This window comes from Perognathus longimembris, chromosome 8 (assembly GCF_023159225.1).
Source record: "Perognathus longimembris pacificus isolate PPM17 chromosome 8, ASM2315922v1, whole genome shotgun sequence".
In the NCBI taxonomy this organism is placed as follows: domain Eukaryota; kingdom Metazoa; phylum Chordata; class Mammalia; order Rodentia; family Heteromyidae; genus Perognathus; species Perognathus longimembris.
This window is the reverse complement of record NC_063168.1, coordinates 63507574-63521821: the sequence shown is the minus strand read 5'-3', so window position 1 is coordinate 63521821 and position 14248 is coordinate 63507574. Positions and strand designations below refer to the sequence as shown.

Here is a 14248-nt window from a genome sequence, read left to right as displayed (position 1 = left end):
CTGATGACACACACACACAAAAAAAAATTCCTATGCTAATCTCGGGCATCAACTTCTGACACTACAAGTGTGGCTCCCACTTGGACAAGATACTGAGCTTCGTTATGCAGTTTTTAATAATATTATTTATTATTTAAAAAAAAGAAAAGTAATAAGCACAAAACTACATACATTGTATGTCATTTAAAGTATTTATGTCAAACAGGGTGCAAGTGTGAACCCAAGGACTGGAGCACAAATTTCTAACTGCCTGGGGCAGGGCGAATGTGAGCATGGTGGTGTGTGTCTGCCTCCAAGGGAGGTGCTAGTGGCCAACAAGACTCCACGCGGATGGCACTGAAATTCCGTTTCTCTCCTCACCCTATCACACTGGAGCAAAACTGGCTATTTCTGTGAATGATATAAAACAGGGTTCTCTGTAATGGTATTGTACATAGTATATGTTTATTGTTAAGTTCTTGTTATATTATAATAAATATATTTATAGATCTAGACTCGGAAGCCAGTGTCATGTCTTGTGTGCCATCCTCTCTTGCCACGGTGACCCAAGCCCCAGGGCAGGGCTGCCTCTCCTCTTGGACCTCAAAGGTCTGGGTTCTCTTGTGCAGAATTCGATGCCAAGTTGCTCATCAGAAAAGACAGGACTCGGCTGAGCAGCCGTGGCTCACTACCTGTAGCCTGGCTCCTTGGGAGGGTCATCGTTGAAGAACAGCCGGGGCAGAAAGTGTTTACAAGATCCCATCCCAACAGAAAAAGACTGGGTGTGGTGGCCACCGGCCACAACATTCTTCCTCCAGAAAGCTCGGCCTGTGGTTCCACACTAAGATCCAGCCAGCCCGGCTTCCCTGACGTCCCCAGTCCCGGGAGGCTAAGCCCAGGAGGTCCGTGAAGGATCCCCAGAGCAAAAATGCACCAACACTGGATGGGATTGCGTACTCTGCAGAGGAAGGGCTTCGATTTAGGTAAGAAAAGGTAGATTTACCAGCAGTGTCATCCACATGAGGAATCTCACACCCCAGCCTCCAAGATTTACAAAGCCCTCATGGCTCCTTGAAAGGAAACTCCTGAAGCAGTCAGCGGGGTGGGGGTGGGCGGGTGGGGAGGGCTTCCTGACCTGAGGCTTCATGAGGAGTGGACCATACACTTGTCAAACAAAGATTTGCAGTCATGTCCGCAGGAACACCAGTCTTGAGGAAAGGATGAAGGATGTCTAGACGATGTCAGTCATTAAGAGCTAAAATTACAAACTGTAATGATAATCAAGCCACAGTTTTGTTAGCTTCCTTTTTGCTTACTTCATTTCCCTAAAATCAAGGGAAACATCCGCTGGGTGGGTGAAGAGTCTGTGTTATTTTAGACTTAACTCGGGGTGTCAAACAAATTACATTTCCCTGTGAGAGACACGGGCTCCACGCTCTGAGGACCCCCCATAAAACCATGAGAAGAGTCAGCACACAACCATCAGACTCCATGAGGATGGGAAGGAAATACAACAGCGACAGGAGATTGTGTGATTGTGTGTATGTGTGAATGTTTTTTTTTTGGGGGGGGGTATGTGTGTGTGCGTGTGTGAATGTTTTTTTAAACCTATAGCCAAACTAAGAGAATAGTCAGGAAAAATATTTACAGCCCAAATGACAAAGGTTTATGCCTCCATCAAAGAGTCCCAAGTAGGGGCTAGGGATATGGCCTAGTGGCAAGAGTGCTTGCCTCGTATACATGAGGCCCTGGGTTTGATTCCCCAGCACCACATATACAGAAAATGGCCAGAAGTGATCAAGATATATTGTATTCCTAAACAGATTTGTTAAATAGCAATTCCTTTGTACAAATAAAGATCATTAAAAAAAAAAAAACAACTCCCTAAAGGTAAACCCTCTACATTGCCTTTATAATAAAATTAAAAAAAAAAAAAAAAGAGTCCCAAGTAATACAATGAGAAAGTGCTAAGGGGTCCTACGAGAAGTAGAAATAAGCCTAAGACCTTAAGAGAAAAAAAAAAGAGGAACCATTACCAGCCAGCCTATAATGGAAAAAGTTCAACACCGGTATGTATTAGATAATGAAAATAAAAATGAGGTAACACCTTGTATTTACACTCACTTCCTAAAGCTAAGAGAAAGGGTGTGCTTCAAGTGCTGCAGAGGCGCGGTGTGACTCAGCGGCGCTGAGGCGACAGGAGCAGTGAACCTGGGCTGGGAACGCGGCCTAGTGGTAGAGAGCTTGCCGAGCATGCATGAAGCCCTGGATTCCATTCACCACGTAACCAGGAAAGGCTGGAAGGGGCGCTGTGGCTCAAGTGGCAGAGTGCTAGCCTTGAGCAAAAAGAAGCCAGCGGGGGACAGTGCTCAGGCCCTGAGTTCAAACTCCGGGACTGCCCCCCCAAGAAAACCCATTGAATCTTCCATAGTTCTATGAAAGACACATAATAATATAGAAAACAATACTAATGACATGTAGTGGTAGAGAAAACTTAACAAGAAAGCAAGAATGTGTGAGTGATGGTTTATTATAAAGATATATAAGATATCTATCTATGGATATAGACAGATATAAAATACAAGTCAATGTATATAAAAAAGATATTCATCTATCCATCTATCATCTATCTAGCCATCCACTCGGCAGGGCAGGAAAGTCCTTGAGACTCTTAGCTCCAATTAACCATCAAAAAAAGCTGGAAATGGAGGTATAGTTCCAGTGATAACCTTGAGCACAAAAGTTCAGGGACTGGGCTGGGAATATAGCTTAGTAGTAGAGTGCTTGCCTAGCATGCATGAAGTTCAATTCCTTAGTATCACCTAAACAGAAAAAGCAAGAAGTGGTGCTGTAGCTAAAGTGGTAGAGTGCAGCCTTGAACAAAAGAAGCCCAGGGACAGTGCCCAGGCCCTGAGTTCAAGCCCCTGGACTGGCAAAAAAAAAAAAAAGCTCAGGGACAGCCCCCAGCCCCTGAGATCAAGCCTCAGCACAAAAATCAAAAAGTCCTTGAGCCAGGCACCAGTAGCTCACACGTGTAATCCTAGCTACTCAGGAAGGAGGCTGAGATCTGAGGATCACAGTTCAAAGCCAGCCAAAGCAGGAAAGTCCATGAGACTCCTATCCAATTAATCACCAGAAAACTGGAAGTTTCCCTGTAGTGCAAATGATAAGAGCATTAGCCTTAAGCAAAAGAGCTCAGGGATCCCATCCAGGCCCCAGGTTCAAGCCCCATGACTGACAAAAAGCCCTCCGCTTAGGATGTCTGCAGTGGCTTGTGTATGTCAAAAATATGATTTGAAATTTACTCTTGAGGTAGACACACAGAAGACCATGATTTCTTTACAAAAGAGATACAATCCACCCAAGCTGACGACCTGTGTGCTGCACAGCCCACTATGTAAAATTCAGCCAGCACGCACATTAAGTCAGCAGACAAAGTTCTCCGAGGGCAAGAACGTCCGCCTCTGCCCTCCCCCACAGGACATGTCGCACAGGTGCATCAGGACAGCAGAAGAACTACCTCCTGCCAGCTGGGCGCCAGTGGCTCAACTCCTGCACTCCTAGCTACTCAGGAGGCTCGAAGCTAGTCCCAGCAGGAACGTCCGTGAACCTCATCTCCAGCTAAGCACAGAAAAAGCCAGAAGTGGCGCTGTGGCTCAAGGGGTAGAGCACCAGCCTTGAGCAAAAGGAGCTCAGGGACAGCGCCCAGGCCCAGAATTCAAGCACCTCGACCAGAAAAAAAAAAAAAAAAGAAATGACTTCATGCCCTACTTTAGCCCTTCTTGTTGTCTACAAATGACTAGAGTACTAATACATTTTATTCACACTTCTTCACTCTCAGAGAAGCCAGCCATGGCAGAACAAACCTGTGCTCTGGAAAAGCCACCAGTACTCCTCAACCCCTTCCTATCACCATTCCTCCTTGCTGCTTTTAGTCACAGCTTGCTGGCATACACATTACATGTCATAAAAGTCGCCCTTTTAAAGGACAAATTCAGGGGCTGGGATTGTGGCCTAGTGGCAAGAGAGCTTGCCTCCTATACATGAAGCCCTGGGCTCCATTCCTCAGCACCACATATATAGGAAATGGCCAGAAGTGGTGCTGTGGCTCAAGTGGCAGAGTGCTAGCCTTGAGCAAAAAAGAAGCCAGGGACAGTGCTCAGGCCCTGAGTTCAAGGCCCAGGATTGGCAAAAAATAAAAATAAAGGACAAATTCAGCAGGGTTTTGTATGTTCACAGATGAGCAACCATCACTACGATCTAATTGAAGAACATTTTGTTACCCTAAAAAGAAATCTGTACCCATCAGCAGGCATCATCTATCCCCTGCCCCTCTTGGCCCTCAGCAACAACTATTTCCAGTCTCTATGGATTTGCCTACATGGAAATGGAAGCCTACAACCTACCGTCTTATTTCTGACTCCTTTATTGAACATAGTTTCCCCAAGCTCCCGTAATCCATATTGTAGCAAGTAGCAGTATTTCTTTTTGTGAACAAATAATATACATTTATATACATCATATAATACACTATATATACATTTCATTATAGATATAATTATATATATATAATTATATATTGTATAAGCATAATATATTTATTTATATTTTACACTTATATAAAATAATATATACAAAATATGTACATCTTATTTATCCACTCACTAGTTATTAGATATTTGGGCATTGTGAGTAAAGCTGTGATGAACAGCTATAGATCAGATTTTTGAGATTAAATAAAGTTAGTAAACATTTGATTTAGCCAAGCTAAACAGATTTCTACAGAATCAAAAGTAGACTGGCATTCATTTTAGTGTTCAGTCTAAAGTGGACACACACAAAAAAAATCTAGTATTCTCAGCTTATGTAGCTTCAACCTCCCACCCGTTCATGAACCTTCTTTTTCTTCTATATTACGATACAATTTCAAATAATCGCTGAAACTTGAGGGTCTCTCTCTAATCTTCAAAAGAAGTGTAATAGCTAGTAAATGTAGTATTGTGAAAGATCCAGTAGCAAATTCTAGAATTCTCAAGATACTTAAGAAAGCAGGTAGATACATGCCTCTATATATGTATGTGTCTGTGTATGTGTGTATACATATATGTGTGTCTATACATGTGTATGCATGTATGTGTGCAGACACATGTATATATTTGTGTCTGTGTGTATACACGTGTGTATACACGTGTTTATGTATATACATGCATGCATGTGCATATATACACGTGTATGTGCATATACATGTATGTATACATACCTGTGTGTATGCAGATAAATGTATATTTCTGTATATAATCAGCAGAGTGAATAACATCTATTTCTTTGAAGTAAAAATACCTTTTTCTGAATGTAGAAAAATGTTCTTTTAAGAATTGTCTAGGTCCCCCCAAAAACTTAAGTCTCTACTCGGTATATTATAGTAATTTTCAACGAAAGATTGAAATACACTGTAACTATCTTACACATAACCTAAAACATACAACTCACAGATCTAAAAATAGATGGAGAAGTGTGACCTGATAATTCTAGAAAAAAACTCTTGGACATTTCGTACTTTATTAATATGGAATGGTCTGCCAATTTTTTTTTAACAACTCAGTTTCACCAAAGAACAGAGAAATCAATCAATGTGTTCCACTTATATTTAAAATTCAAAACAATTTATATTAATTCTAGCATTTCATTAAAATGTAAAGACATTTTATTCAATACTTATGTTTAGATTAACATTTGTGCTAATACGAAAAGTTCCATCTGATTCTAGCTATAAAATTCTGAGAATGTAAGTACAAAAGGTTTCTGATCATTTACTTTTTCATTTCAGTGGCTGATTATTTAAGTTCAAAGAATGTGGAAATTAGTGTAAAGAAACAGTCCAAAGTTCTGAAATGGATACATTTGTGTGTGATAGGCAATTATTCCTTTTTTAGCTCCCTTTTGAATATAATCTGTTAAATTATTAAAATGTGATGAACTACAGATATAACAGTTTCACTGAAATACATCAAACAAATCAAGGCTCTCCACCCCATATAACCTTTATTTCAGTAACATATTAAGTATATTACTAAAGTATGGAGATTTTCTTTTCTTTTTCTTTTTCTTTTTTTTTTTTTTTTTTTTTTTTTTGCCAATCCTGGGGCTTGGACTCAGGACCTGAGCACTGTCCCTGGCTTCTTTTTGCTCAAGGCTAGCACTCTACCACTTGAGCCACAGCGCCACTTCTGGCTTTTTCTATATATGTGGTGCTGAGGAATCGAACCTGGGGCTTCATGTATGCAAGGTAAGCACTCTACCACTAGGCCATATTCCCAGCAGTTTTCTGTTTGCAAAAGTATTAAAAAAAATTTGTACTCTTTAAAATGTTGAGAGAAATGTAGAATCAATTTCCAAGCCTTTTCAAAGAACCTTAGGTCATAAACACAGTAACTACATAGAAGGTTTAGAAATAGTCATATCAAAACTTAATTTTGTTAGTCAACTTAGACTGTTCAAACTAGCTCTGTGCGCTAAGTAGACAGTCACAGAAACATGTGTCTTAATAGATAGTTCCAGAATTTGAGCCTTTGGTTTTCTTTGTGGCTCTTGAACTCCTGTGGCAGTATTTGCTTTTAAGGCAATGGTAACTAAGCTACTGTACGTTGAAAAATTGAAATTTAAATATATTTAATAACTGGAATCAAATATGCTAAACTGCACCTGATGTGGGATCTTTGTGGGTGGTGATGTTTTCTGAGTCTGTTCCTCCTCATAAACCTGCCTCTCTGACAAATCAGCCTCAGACACTCCTGGGACTCTTCCTGCCATATTTGTTCTTTGACTTCATAGCAGAAATTCAGTTCCTTGAACCTTTTTGACATCTCCCCCACGTAGCAGCCCACCCTAGTACCATCCCAGGAACAGGTCTCCTCTCCCAGTTATCTCAACCTTCCAACATCCTGTTCCTATGTCAGATCCAGAAGACACAGCATCTTCTCTGGTGCTTCATGAATGAAGAGGGGTGAGAGGTGAAGACCGGTTCCCCGGAGGACACCGCCCCCCCCCCCACTGTGGAGCAAAACCCCAAAATGCTCAGGATGCAGAGTTCACTACCCTAAATACTCAGATTTACCTGTGCCATACAAACAGTAGATCATTAAGGGAGGCTGAATTCCTGTCACATAGCTGTTACACACGTTAATACTATTCATCAAAAGTTAGGACTGCCGGGTGCCAGTGGCTCATGCCTGTAACCCTCGCTACTCAGGAGTCTGAGATCTGAGGAACAAGGTTCAAAGCCAGCTGGGACAGGAAAGTCTGTGAGACTCTTATCTTCAACTAACCACCAGAAAAAAAAAAAAAAAGAACTGACTTCACGTTTTGAATCTGAATATTGCAGATTCATTTTTTCCCCCATAAATAATGCTGCCCAACTTCTGCTAAATACATTCTTCCTTGGGGCTGGTGCAGTGGCTTAAGTGGTAGAGTTTGAACTGGAGTTTAAACCACATTACTACAGGGAAAAGAGAGGCAGGGGAGAGAGGGAGGAGGAGGAAGGCAAGGAGGAGGGAGAGGGTGGAAAAGAAGAGGAGGAGGAGGAGGAAGAGGGGGAAATGGAGGGGAGGAAAGGAGAGGAGAGGGGAAAAGAAAGGAAAGAGGCAGAGAGGTGGGAGGGGAGAGGACTTTATCAGCTATATAAATCATGTTGATTTTGGCGGTACTATTTACTTTTTTGGGATTTTTTTGTTTTGTTTTGGGGGTGGTGTGTCTGTCTGTCTGTTTGTGTGTCTGTCTGTGTCAGCCCTTGAACTCAAGGCCTGGGCAATGTCTCTTAGCCTTTTTGCTCCTTTTCTGGCTTTTTGGTGGTTAACTAGAGACAAGAGTCTCACAGACTTTCCTGCCAAGTCTGGCTTTGAACTGCGATCCTCAGATCTCAGACTCCTAGGTACCTAGGATTACAGGGGTGAGCTGCGTGTACCCTGCCTGAAGATTCTTTTGATTCTGGCAGAGAAGCTAAAACGATCACACAAAGAAAAGTCCAGAAAAGAGGAGTGGAAGGACTCAAAGTGTGGGGGATTCAGAGAGCTGTACTGTGAACACTTCACAAAAGGAACAGAAGAGAGAGCCCTAGAGCCACGGAATTCACACGGCCTTCTGAAAGATCATGCAACTTCATGTAAAAATGAGCAAGCAGAGATTGAAAAACAGTCTCACACACATACAATTCAAGAAAAAGCTTTAGAAGATAATTAACAAAAGCATCCCCAGAAAGGCATACGTGTAAAATACACAAACACTGTAATCTAGTACCTCAAAAGGGAAGAGGACATGGGATAATACAACCAGAAAGGAATGAACAGTATGATGGGGAACAACATAGACCAGTACAATGTAACACTATGATTGGGAAAATATCAGACAACCTCACCAAGCAAGTAAGGTAACTCAGGAATTTTTTTAAAAATTACTTAAAAATGTATTCTAACCTAGAAAGAAAATATAATGGGTTATACATATACAGAGAAAGCCAAAAGACAAACAGAAGAGAGGGAGAAAATGCAGGAAGAATTTTGAAGTAACCAAGAATACAAGAGACTTCCGGTCCTGGTTAATAGGGTACAAGCATCCTCGGCCATATTTTTGCCACTGGTTACAGCTGAAATGTAACGGCAATTATCAGAAGGCTCTGATTAATGAAAGTCCAGTTCAATGGGTAGGAAAATCAAGTGGAAGAATGTCCCCCATGACAGTGACCGCCTGGCCTGGCCTTATTAGCCCCTGTGCTCTCCTTGGGCAGCAACCGTCTCTCTGATGTTCAGGAAACTGTCCACACCTAGCCCAGAGTGACCTCCAGGAACAATCTGCTGCGTCTGAGAAGCAGCGGCAGGGATGAGAGACGTCTCCCCCAAAAGACCCCCTCTCTCTCTCCTTAATCAAATACCAGGAAGGGGCTCTGGGGAGCTGGCGAAAGAGGTGCTTTAAACTGCTGTACTAAATCCTGAACTGCTCACGTGTGGATGTGGCCGAGATCAAGACAGCAGAGGCTCTGGGATTTGAACTCTGATGCAGCCCACACTCACTCGATGATGCATTGGCTGCTACAAAAAGTTACTGCACACCAGGTGTGGTGGGCTCACCTGTAATCACTGCACTTTGTAGAGGTTGAAGCAGTACGATTAGCCTGGGCTGCACAATGAGTTTCAGACGAGAGAGAAAAAACAATAAGTAATAAGTTGCTACAAACTCAGTGGTTTAGGAGCTAGCTGCCAATATTGTAAAATTCGGATCTTAGGAGCTTTGCAAACTAAACTGACCATGGAAAGCAAACCAACAGAAAGTAGGCCTGGACTTTGGATCTGAGCCTGACTCGGTTGACTACTAAGACAGAAAAGGCCAGGGCTGGGGATATGGCCTAGTGGCAAGAGAGCTTGCCTCGTATACATGAGGCCCTGGGTTCGATTCCCCAGCACCACATATAAAGAAAACGGCCAGAAGTGGCGCTGTGGCTCAAGTGGCAGAGTGCTAGCCTTGAGCAAAAGGAAGCCAGGGACAGTGCTCAGGCCCTGAGTCCAAGGCCCAGGACTGGCCAAAAAAAGAAAAGGCCAGCGTTCACTAAAGACTGTACCTAACCCAACAGCTCAGAAGTAACAGTCCAACTGACCAGGATACAATCCAAAATTATTTGACATTAAAGGGTCAGAAATACATCAAAATAACCCCTTCCAAAGAAAATGCAATCACTTTTTAATAATGTTTAAAAATTAATAGAAAGTTTTCTAATGCTAGAGAGAAAGGAATTATAAACATGAGCAGAGCATTTGTAGAACAACATGGAAAGATCTAGCATTCAGGTTACCAAAATTCCAACAGGAGAGGAGAAAAATATTGGTGCAAAAGATTTGATATACTGGCTGGGAATATGGCCTAGTGGTAGAGTGCTTACCTCGTATACATGAAGCCCTGGGTTTGATTTCTCAGCACCACATATATAGATAAAAGCCAGAAGTGGCGCTGTGGCTCAAGTGGTAGAGTACTAGCCTTGAGCAAAAAGAAGCCAGGGACAGTGCTCAGGCCCTGAGTCCATGCCCCAGGACTGGCAACAAAAACAAAACAAATAAAGATTTGATATACCTAAAATAGGTATCATATATAAACTTTCAGAGAGAAAGATTAGCCGTCCAAAACAGGATCATTGCAAAGAAATCCATGTCTCGCTCTAATGGCTGAGGCGGGAATGCAGCTCAGTGGTAAACCATTACTAAGGACAGCCGGGGCTACATAGCAAGATGACTAGTCATCAGATGACTACTGTGAAGACTCAAGAAAAACAATCATGATAAGAATGATATGGAAAGGGGGTTTCAAAAGAAGCTTGGAGACATTAAGGGACTAGGACTTGAGCAAGTCTCAAGCTGCTGACCGTAAATATGGAACTCTTTTTTTTTTTCTTTTTATATATATTTTTTTATTATCAAACTGAATTACAGAGAGGTTACAGTTTCATACATTAGGCATTGGATACATTTCTTGTGCTGTTTGTTACACTCCCCCCTCCCCTTTCTCTTCCCCCCCCCCCATGAGTTGTTAATATGGAACTCTTGATACAAGCTTTTGAACTAGACCAAGTCTGCAAAACCCATCAACTTTCTCTAATGAATGTTACAGCTAACTGTCCTAAGTGAAACTTTCACCTAAATGTAGCCTCAGAGATCAGTCACACGCAGCCTACATCAGGCTGGCCCTTGTGCAATCACCAATCACTACCACCACCACCACCACCACCACTACCACCTTCTTCCCCTCCTCCGCCTCCTCTACCTCCTCCTTTCTTTTTTCTTCCTTGAACTCAGGGCCTCATGCTCTTGCTTAGCTTTTCCCACTCAAGGTGGGTACTCTACCACTTGAGCCACACCTCCACCTCTGGCATTTTGCTGCTTAATTGGTGCTAAGAAACTTTCCAATTTGTCTGTCTGGACTGGCTTCAAACCATGATCCTCAAATCTCAGTCTCTTGTGTAGCTAGGATTACAGACAGGAGCCACTGCACCTGCTTTCCTCCATCCTTCTCAAAGCCATGTCTATGCTGAGCTGTTTTGGAGTCCTTATTCAGAACGACCTGAGTCTGTCTCCCAAAGTTCAGTTTCCAAGACTCCAAATAAAGTACTTTCACAATTCCTGAGCTTGAGTTGATTGACGTGATGCATTTCTCATCAGAAACAATGGAGGCTGAAAGTTTGTGAAATAACATTTTTAGATGTTGAAAGAATAGAACTGTCAACCTGGAATTCTATGTCTAATCACCAACACATCTTTCAGAATAAAGAAAAAAATATTCTTTGATTAAGGAAAAATGAAGGATTTGTCATAACTAGACCAGCTTCAAGGGCTGGGAATGCGGCTTAGTGGTAGAGTGCTTCCCTAACATGGATGAAGCCGTGGATTCAATTCCTCAGTACCACATAAACAGAAAAAATGGGAAGTGGCGCTGTGGCTCAAGTGGTAGAGTGCTAGCCTTGAGTGAAAGAAGCTTAGAGACAGTGCCTAGGCCCTGAGTTCAAGCCTCAGGACTAGCAAAACATACATGCACACACACACACACACACACACACACACGTATATGTATATATACATACATACATAGCTAGACTGGCTTCAAAAAATCCTAAAACAAATTCTTTAGGAGGGAAAAAAAAGGAAACCTTAATCTTTTGTAATAAAGGAAAAACAATAATATATATTTAAATAAATACAGTAAATTTTTCCCTTATTTTAAATTCTTAAAAATATTTTCTACTGTTGGAGGAAAAAATTATAACATTTTCTGGTGGAGTTTTCAAATGTATGTAAATATAATTCGTGTGATAACTCTATAACATATGGCTATATGCTGTATAGATTTCTATATCCTACATACATTTGAGTGATATTACTTTTAAGTAGACTGTGAAAAGTTATGTATATCAAGTGCCAGAGAAACTCCTTCAAGCTGTGCAAAGGGGTAGCTAGAAAGCCAGTAGATAAGATAAAATGGAATATTAAAATTATTTAAATAATCTAAACGAATCCAGAAGAGGGATTGGAAGTGTGGCTTAGGTGGTAGAGCTCCATGAACCAGCCAATGAGCTAAAGCAAGTATCAGATACAGAGTTCAGGTCCTGGTATTGGGGGGGGGGGGAAGATATAACGAACAGAAAACATCTACCACCGTGGTAAAACCAAATGTCCCATTACCTCCATGAAGAGTAAGAAAACAACCACCCCACACCTGTGACAGTGGCCGCTACTTAACATCCTTCACACACCTGCCTGCACTGCCCCCCCCCCAAAAGCGAGACAGAACATAACAAGGGAAGGTGAGGTTGTGGGGTAATTAGAAGCTTGTGCATTGCCCAGGGGAAGATCAAACAGGGCCACTGCCCGGGAAAACAGCGTCATAAGTCCTTTGGGAGTTCAAAAGCTGCCTGTGGTCCAGCAACTCCATGTCTGGATGTATTTTTTAAAAAGGAAAAGCACGAAAGTCAGGATCTGAAGAGATACCTTATGTTATCATTTGCAACAGCCACGGGGTGGATGCAACCTATACAGCACACAATGGGACTCACACATAGAATAGAATAGAATAGCATTCAGCCTTCAAAAAGGAAGGGCATTCCAACAGGTGCTACAGCTTGGTTGAATTTTGAGGGCAAAGGATGAAGAGTGTGAAGTCACTGGGTATGAGAAAATATCCATAATAATACTTCTCTAGTAAAGGCTTAGTATCCCAAGCATATAAAGAGCTCTTAAAACTCAACAGTAAGAAAACAACACTCGGGGCTGGGGATATGGCCTAGTGGCAAGAGTGCCTGCCTCATATACATGAGGCCCTGGGTTCGATTCCCCAGCACCACATATACAGAAAATGGCCAGAAGTGGCGCTGTGGCTCAAGTGGCAGAGTGCTAGCCTTGAGCAAAAAGAAGCCAGGGACAGTGCTCAGGCCCTGAGTCCAAGCCCAGGACTGGCAAAAAAAAAGAAAGAAAAGCCTCTGAGATTCCGTCTCACCTCACTCCAATTAGCCAACATCAAGAATTTAATACAACAGAAAGGGAAGACCAAAATCGAGAGACACAGGGTAAAAAAGACAAACGATTACAAAAGCAATACTTGCAAAACTGTTTAGTGTAAATCTACTGAACAACTCATGGGGGGAGAGGGAAAGGGGGCGGGGGGAGGGGGGAATGAGGAAGGAGGTAACAAACAGTACAAGAAATGTATCCAAGGCCTAACGTATGAAACTGTAACCACTCTGTATATCAGTTTGACAATAAAAATTAAAAAATAATAATAAAAACTAAAGAAAAAAGAATTTGAACAAGAAATGCTGGTGGAGCTGTAGGAAAAAAGGAATCCCATTGCACTGTTGGTGGAGATGTTAACTAATACAACCACTCTGCCTGGTGATTCCTCAAAAACCTGAACATAGGGGCTGGGGATATAGCCTAGTGGCAAGAGTGCCTGCCTCGGATACACGAGGCCCTAGGTTCGGTTCCCCAGCACCACATATACAGAAAACGGCCAGAAGCGGCGCTGTGGCTCAAGTGGCGGAGTGCTAGCCTTGAGCAAAAGGAAGCCAGGGACAGTGCTCAGGCCCTGAGTCCAAGGCCCAGGACTGGCAAAAAAAAAAAAAAAAAACCTGAACATAGCCAGGTGCCGTGGCTCACGCCTGTAATCCTAGCCACCCGGGAGGCTGAGATCTGAGGATCCCTCTTTGAAGCCACCCTGAGCAAGTCCGTGAGAACTCTTACCTCCAATTAACCACCAAAAGAGACAGAAACGCAACTTGTGGCTCCAGTGGCAGAGTGCTAGCCTTAAACATAAAAGCTCAGGAACGGTGCCCAGGCCATGAGTTCAAGCCCCAGGACTGACACCAACAAAAGAAAAAACTAAAACACACACACACACACACACACACACACACACACACACACACACACACACGAAATTCATGGCAGTCAATCAGGAAGAGTCCAATTTAACTGAACCAGAATGATAACTTCCCTCTTCCTTAAGAGGTTTTGTTTGTTTGCTTTGTCTTTTAGCAGTACTGCAGTTTGAACTCAGGGCCTTGCACGTGCTACGTAGATGACTCTACCACTTGAACCATGCCATGAAGGTAACTTGAACCACTCTGATGCTGCCCCTCTCCTGTTGTTCCCTGTCTCTGGTTTCTTCAGTGCTGTTCTCCCTACCAAGCCAGACTCCTCTGCTCCACTCCTCCGCTTGGCACACCCATTCTGTTTAACAAAAT

General features: G+C 42.5%; 1 protein-coding gene across 1 annotated transcript in view; it reads left to right on the top strand.

The window, feature by feature from the left end:
* Klhl29 (kelch like family member 29) overlaps positions 1-488 on the top strand; it is a 287642-nt gene extending 287154 nt beyond the window's left edge. The window contains exon 15 of the mRNA XM_048353357.1: positions 206-488. The gene's annotated coding sequence lies outside the window, so the exon portion shown is untranslated. The remainder of the gene's footprint in view (positions 1-205) is intronic.
* Positions 489-14248: the final 13760 nt, after the last annotated feature.